The sequence below is a fragment of the Haliotis cracherodii genome, unplaced genomic scaffold, assembly GCF_022045235.1.
Source record: "Haliotis cracherodii isolate W230 unplaced genomic scaffold, xgHalCrac1.p SCAF_20, whole genome shotgun sequence".
NCBI classification, from domain to species: Eukaryota; Metazoa; Mollusca; class Gastropoda; order Lepetellida; family Haliotidae; genus Haliotis; species Haliotis cracherodii.
In genome coordinates this window covers 2,919,430-2,927,492 of record NW_027266276.1, presented here as the reverse complement: position 1 = coordinate 2,927,492, position 8,063 = coordinate 2,919,430, and positions in this window count along the sequence as shown.

Sequence of the window (8,063 nt, the reverse complement as noted above, 5' to 3'; positions counted from 1 at the left end):
ATGTATGGCATCTTTTTCAACAAACCATCCTCCTTCATACAGCGTAGAGTTATGCAGTATTCAATTTACGAAGAGGCCCTGCAACGTCGTTACGAACAAAGAAGTTGCTATCCATATATCAGCAAATTAAATTAATTAAATAAGAACAGAAAAACAAAAGGTTCAATATGCAATTAAGACTACCAGTTTACCACCAACCACAGAGTTTTAATTATTAAAATATATTTAAAATTCACGAAGATTCACACGAAGAATTTACCTGAGATTACATCAAGTTCATTAATAATACAGAATGATAATACTCAATAGTCTCTGATTTCCCAAGGGAATGACTCCGCCCACTAGCTAGTGGCTATAAGATAATAATACAATCTGTAAGATGGAAACTCACATGGCTCGGTCTTGAACCGGCAATCCTTCCAACTCAGCTGATCTCCAACGGATAACTGTCAACAGTGACGTCATACCGGAAGTAGTCTTTCGGCTCTAGGATACGGTCGGTGGAAAGTTGAGAATTACACCACACCAGTGACAAAAGTTTTGTTACACGAAGATATAAGAATATACAATGCATTTAGATATCCTAAATGCAATATATGTAGCCATACAAGGTGGATTTAAGCCATTATGTTACAATAAGTAGTGCGTGGAACAGACCTACGAATATAGGGGACGTCACACGAACTATCACGTTGCCAAATCGAAACAAGTGATATAGAACGTATTTCCATTTTGTTTTTCACATTAAACAAACAGTTAGTAAGATGAGTGGTGAAATACGTTAATTCATATAGCAATGACGTATACGTTCATGGTTGTATGCTGTCCTGCATACAACATGTACAATATGATGAATCTCACTGTCAACTGACCGAAATATACAACAGACCTGTACATTACAATAATCCCAGTTTTAAAAATATCTCGTCCTCGAGTAACATTAATTAAAATAACAGCAGGACCTCTCAGTATAATAACACTATACATGCTCAAACCATGATACTAGTAATATATTTAATATAATATAAACATGAATGAAAGCGTTGATTAAATGTATGGAGGTTTAGAGTCTTAGAATCTGCAATGACAAAACATCAAGGATATATTTACGTTAAGCCATATAAATGTGCACACACCAAAATCACAGTTCAGTGGACACATTTTTCTCCTTCAGCTGCATGCTGCTAATCCTCTGGATTAACTGCTCCAGGTACCTCCGGTCCTCTGCGAGGTGTAGCACCTTCCCTGCCTTCACGAAGAGGTCCAACGCCTGTCCGTGGTCCAACGCCTGTCTTGTGAGTGGTCCAACGCCTGTCTTGTGAGTGGAATGTCGGATGTCGATGGCAGTGAGGTGTTTGAGTTGCTCCGCTTGCACCTTCCAATACTGAAGCCCGGCCTGTTGGTGCTCATTAGCCAAATCCTGCGTGTGTTCTGTCATGGTTCTCGGCTGTGTTGCCAGGGACTCCACCTGGGGTCGTTCCTCCACACTGACTGAGTTGTCCAGAAACATGGGCCCTCGGCTTTATAGCCGGTGACTTGTCTTAGATTGCCCTGTCTAGGACTTGGCGACAGAGGCTCTCATTCTGAGCATCTTCTTTGTCTGCCCGAAGAGCAATCGTCCCGGATCCATGTAACACCGGTTCCCTGCATAGGAAGTGCTGGCGCTTCTACAAACTTGGATTGGGTTGGTGGGAGTCCCCTTCCTTCCCGAATTATAGATTCTTGTAATGCCGAACTAGGTCGGCAAACGGTTGTAGGTAGCCCGACATTCCCTGAAGGGACGGTGAAAGGTGGTTAATTGCTTCACATGCCTCATTACCCAGTGGGACTGAAAAGCATGGAGCTGTATAAACACAGTTATCTCGGGGAATGCTGGGCAATGCATCCCCTGAGCAACATGAACTAACTCCATGGCTGGAGCTTCAAGATTTCCGATTCTGCTGAAAATGCCCTGTAAATATATTTACATTTACAAAAGATTACAGTGTGGAAGGTGGCATACGGGAAAGATACAACAATAGCATGTCTTATTTGTCTCGTTTGTTACTAATGCTTGATACAACATCCACCTTCCAGTATCAAACGGAACTATAGCCAAACGTTCTCAGTTATTATTTTCTGATAATTATTGACAGACAGAGGGGCAGGCAGATTTGATATGTATGTGTACGCATTTAGAAACATGTATCCTATTTTCAGATTATTTTCTTCTTCTTTTTTCTTTTTAGCACTGTTAATTTTATAGACGTAATACAGAAATAAATCAATGTTATAGATGGCATTATAGTTTTCATTTTGAAAAAGACTAACTATAGTATATATTTAATTCGAGTATACCTACCAGTTTCAACTGCAATATTATGATTACTACATCTGGACTTAGAGATAACAAACTTAAATGTGTTGGTATATCAAAGGTATCTTTCTACATTTAACATAATCTTGTATTCGTTATTTAACTTTACATTCACAATGTCTTGGCTTAGCCAAACATAACTAAAACCATACTGAAAGAGTATTTGCCTGACTTTTCCCTACATCATCCAAAGATCTTAACATTAATTAACACTGATTTGGAAGACAGTTTCAACAGGGCTACCATTATAATAATTTGATTTCCATTATTGGCGTAGGGGACCACCATTTAATCAGACAATAATTTTAATTTTATTCACGTCTACCTCCATTCCTGTATCATTACATACGTTTTCCAAAACAATTAGCTTCTTTTGGAGTAAAGAAACAGCAGAAATATCATCAGCAAATATTAGTGCACACAAGTTAGCAAATAACTTATTTATGACAATCCTTGTCCCACTTCTTATTCCATTTTTATGAAGCTCATTAATAAATATGAAAAACATGTTTGGACTCAAGAGGCAGCCCTGGCGGGTACCAACAGAACAGTTAAGATAAGATGAAAGTACATATATGGTTATACCACGGAATGGTAAATGAGAATACATTGAAGCAATAGTTTTATACAACTTGGCGGAGATCCCAGCTTTATGTTATGACTGTAGGAGAACATAATGTATGAGTGTGTCAAATGCCTTCGAAACATCTAAAAATTTAAAGAGACAGTAAAATCTCCCCTTTTCCTTACATCAGTACTCCTGGATAACAGCCTGTTTAGTGAACATGTGATCTGTAGCGGAGTAATTTGCTCTGAGGCCTCACGAATTATATCATTATTTTCACACCAAATTTGAAGCCTTTTATTCCAAATGGAAGTAAATATATTGCAGAGAGTGTAAATCAGTGATATACCCCTGTAATTGTTTGTATCATTCTTACTGCAAGAGACCCATGAAGATCCAGGGTAGAATAGGTCTTAAGCAACCCATGCTTGCCGTAAAAGGCGGCTATGCTTGTCGTAAGAGGCGACTAACGGGATCGGGTGGTCAGGCTCGCTGACTTGGTTAATGCATGTCATGGATCCCAATTGGGTGGATCGATGCTCGTGATATTAATCACCGGATTGTGTGGTCCGGACTCCATTATTTACAGACCACCGTCATATAGCAGGAATATGGCTGAGTGCGGCGTTAAACAACCAACCAACCAACCAACCAACATCTTACTGCCAGACGTAAACAAAGGACATATAATACTTTTACCCCAGCTGTTTGGGAAATGTCCACTGTTAAGAATGTTATTGAACATGAGTGGAAGCGGCAGGATAATTATAAGCCATGCAATTAATTTAAATATGTCTCAGCGAGTCCATCTGGTCCTGGGGTTCTATTGTTTCGTTAGTTTGTGACGCTAGATAACATTTCTTATTCTGTAATTGGACAGCTGAGTATGCACGTTTCTGGGGTTCATCTGGAGTAGTGTCAGAAATACCTCGTGAAACTCTGTTCTCTTTAAAAATTTTCCAGAACACATTGGGATCATTTCTTGCATCTATTAGTTTGCCTTTCTGTTTGCTAAATATATCTGTTTCTTTTGAATGAAGGTTCTTCTGAAAAGTGTCTTAATTTCCTAAATAGTGAAATATCTGTGTTATTGTCAGTGTGAGTTCATTATGGTGCCATATATGTGTTATTGTCACTGTGAGTTCATTATAGTGACATATCTGTGTTATTGTCAGTGTGAGTTCATTATATTGGAATGTCAGTGTAAGTTCATTATGGTGGCATATCTGTGTTATTGTCAGTGTGAGTTCAGTATGGTGGCATACCTATGTTATTGTCCCTGTGAGTTCATTATAGTGACATATCTGTGTTATTATCAGTGTGAGTTCATTATAGTGACATATCTGTGTTATTGTCAGTGTGAGTTCATTATGGTGGCATATCTGTGTTATTGTCAGTGTGAGTTCATTATAGTGACATATCTGTGTTATTATCAGTGTGAGTTCATTATAGTGATATATCTGTGTTATTGTCAGTGTGAGTTCATTATGGTGGCATATCTGTGTTATTGTCAGTGTGAGTTCATTATAGTGACATATCTGTGTTATTGTCAGTGCGAGTTCATTATAGTGACATATCTGTGTTATTGTCAGTGTGAGTTCATTATAGTGACCTATCTGTGTTATTGTCTCTATGTTTTCATTATCCAGGGCGGTAGAGTATTATTTCTCTGTTTTGAAACACCACAGTATAATTTGCTCGTGTTCTGCAGCTTGATGGAACATATTTACTAAGGCTAAAGCTGTATCTGTGTTGTTGTATATCATATTAAACAAAGTGGAATGGTAGTTACTGAAGATATTGCTATAGTAAGTGATGAAGCAGTTATTTGATTCTTTATTCCATGCAAACTGAATGTTTTTGTTTCTTGTTTGTCTCTGTTCCTTTCATTTGAAATATGGGTATAGTAATTGGACTTTGTTTTGCAATGTCAAGGTCAAGTGAACAGTATAAAGGGAAATGACAGGACGTGTCTAATGTACCAACCCCAAAAAATGATATGTATGGAATAAATGATGGCGAGGCTATCATGTGACACTACTCCCATTATGAGTGATACATGTAAATGTAGCTGCTGTGTATTTGAACATTCTGCCATTTAATGTATGAATACAAAAAGAGCGACACAGTTCAATTGATTTAACACCATAGTTATTGTACACTGAATTGTCTTAAGAACATCTTGGCAAATCAAACTGATCACTTAGATAATCATCGGAGTCATGTATGAAGTTTAGATTATCAGCTGGCATATGGTCTAGAAAGTCCTTGATTCTCGCATTTAGGTCACCACCTAGGAAGACATGTTTAGTTGGGTGGTCAGATATGATAGCATGCAAAAACTTTCCAAGTGTTGAAATACCGTCATAATCAGTATCTTTATATACTCTTCAAAAAAGGAAACTTGACACTGACTTTCAAAATGTAAGATAATGCGATTCGAATGTAACTCTGAGCCGTTCGGTGTTGTTCTCGGGAAATCGGAGGTTTTACCTGCTACCTGCTTGCTGCAATCATTGTCTCTGTCATACACAATAGCAGCTCCATCCACCATAAGTACATGTATATTTTGGCGCATTTTGACTCGTCTCTCGCTGACTCTCGCTTGTTGAAACCTGTGTAACATCGACCGCCTGTCCTCCCTATTCTCCGTGTAAAATCTTCCGTGACGCGTTGATCTGCAGTTCATGGCAGGTTTTCTCTTGATTTCATGAATAGTGTACTTTTATCGTTCGATTTTAAGAAGTTTGCAATAACTGGCGATCCCTGTTTCCTCGGATCTAATCTTTGAGTTCTCTTTATTATAACATTGTTTACGAGTTGTTCTTGCCTGGCGTCCTGGGGTCCCGGGTTTAAGGCCACGGGTCCACTCATTACAAGTGGAAGGCTAAACAGAAGTACCATCCTCACACTTTTCAAAATGATCGATGAGTCGATCTTGATGCAATGTATGCTTCTTTTTGCCTTATTTGGTTGGGAAAATGTACTTATTTTGGCCCGATATTGGTCTAAGAAGTCGCCAAATCGGGAAGACGTGGAAAACACGACTACTTTCCTCGTGCATGCGTACCGTATTTTTTGGAAATTATTGGAAAACGTCCAACACGCTCAAATATTAAATCCAGATAAGTCCCAGAATAATCGAGTCAATCAGAACTAATCACGTTAATGACTATCTTCTTTCCAGCATACACCTTGAAATCAATCTATTATGATTTAGTTTGAGTTTGTTTGTTAATTCTCATCTCTGATTGTATCAGGATTGCAGTGAGACTAGTGGCACAAGAACTGGTTTATTGCCTTTGGTCCGATGTCCACCATGTTGGTGGGTCACTACTCTCATATGGTAGTAGCCTGTCAACATGGAAGACCCGGGGTTTCTTTTTATAGTCATTCTTAATTCAGTATGTCATGTTATCAATTTATTTATGACAAACCACCCTTTGCACCATTTTGGTGTGAATTTTTAACTCAGCTTTTATGGGGGTTGAACAACCAAAGAGGCTGTCAGACTGTCAGTTTTGTGCTCTTTGATTTTGTTGATGGGGCGGAATGTTTCACCTTCGTAGGATTGTCCACAGTTACAGTCAATGTTATAAACTACACCCTTTGGTTATTTGCGTTAAGGTGTGTTTCGGGCGTTGGCTCTTAGTAGGTTATTGATGATATGAGTGATTGAGTTACTATTTAACGTAAGATCAGCAATATTTCAGCCATATCGATTGAGGGAGGTGGAAATGGTGAAGTAGGTGTCAATATTGGCTTGCTGTTTGAAGAGGCAGCTGATCTTGGAGTAGGAGGTGGGGTCTTGGAGAATGTTGTTGACTTGATTATGAAAGTGAACAGTGCCCATGGTGACTGTGGTCTTGCCCTTGTCAGCATGGGCGATCTGGATAGTCGTGTCATCTCAGAGTTCTTTGATGGCTTTACACTGAGGTTAGGTGTTTGCGTCTCTGTTTTGGCAAGAATGTCACAGATCTGGTGACACAGATAGTCGACCTTTCCCTTTGTTGGGAGCTGCTGAAGACCTTTCTCGATATTAGTTATGAAGTCATCATGGTTCCATAGTGGTCTGGTGGGTATGATCTTCAGGCCTTTGGAAATGACGTTGGTCTGTTCTTAATGAGTTGCTGAGGTTGGCAACAGTCTTTTGGTGGTGGTGTTTGTTGTTAAGGCGACTTGTGCTGGTTTGAAGCTTGTTGGAGAGGAGGTGTTGGAACTTCTTTATGTGGTTGACCTTAGCCTTAGTGTGCAGTTTGTTGTTGGCCTGGGTCTGTGCATAGCGGAGTGAGGGAAAGGTGTCAGGCTGGAGTCTTGTGTTGAGCTGGTTGATGTGGTCAGAGATCTCTTTGAGGGAGGGAGCCTTGATTTGCGGTGAGGGCGGATTCGTTCAGTGAGAAGGGATTAAGAGGCAGTTTGCAGGATGGCTCTGGTAGTGGAGGAGTTGATAGGGTATCTGATCCTGAGGCCTTTGGGGCGATGTTTTAAATCTCTGCATCTCATGAGGAAGGTGAGATGTATGCTGGCTTGAATGTGCTTCTTCTCTAGTCGGATGAGGCTGTTGATGGTGTTGAGTGCCAAGTCTCCATGTAGACGACGCATGAATTGTTTGATAGGCATTACTTAGAAGTTGGTGGATGACAAAGTAGACACAATATATGGATAACAACTTCTTGATTACTATCAAGGCGACGTTTCAGTACAGATCATTATACCACTATCAAGCAAGACTGACTGTTAATCCTCCACCTACTATATATATTCTGTACCATGTTCATCATTCAATCTTGCTTGACAACGGTATAAAGATCTATACCGAAACGTCGCTTTTACAGTAATTAAGGAAGCTGTTTTCCATAAATTGTGTCTACTTTGTCATTTTAATGCCTGTCAAACAATTCATCAACATACAACAGTCACATACCATTTGGACGATTAAACACTGGATCTTCATGCTCTGGCCATTTCATGCAGTTGATGGTTGGTTTTTGTAAGTGATGAATATGTGCATGTATGATATCAATATTGTCTCACTGCATAAATTGAGGTAATATAGACACATGACTCCAGTTTAGAAAAATAGGAGTTTATTTACAAACGTCTTTGAATATAAGAAACAAAACTTACGAAAACACAATGCAC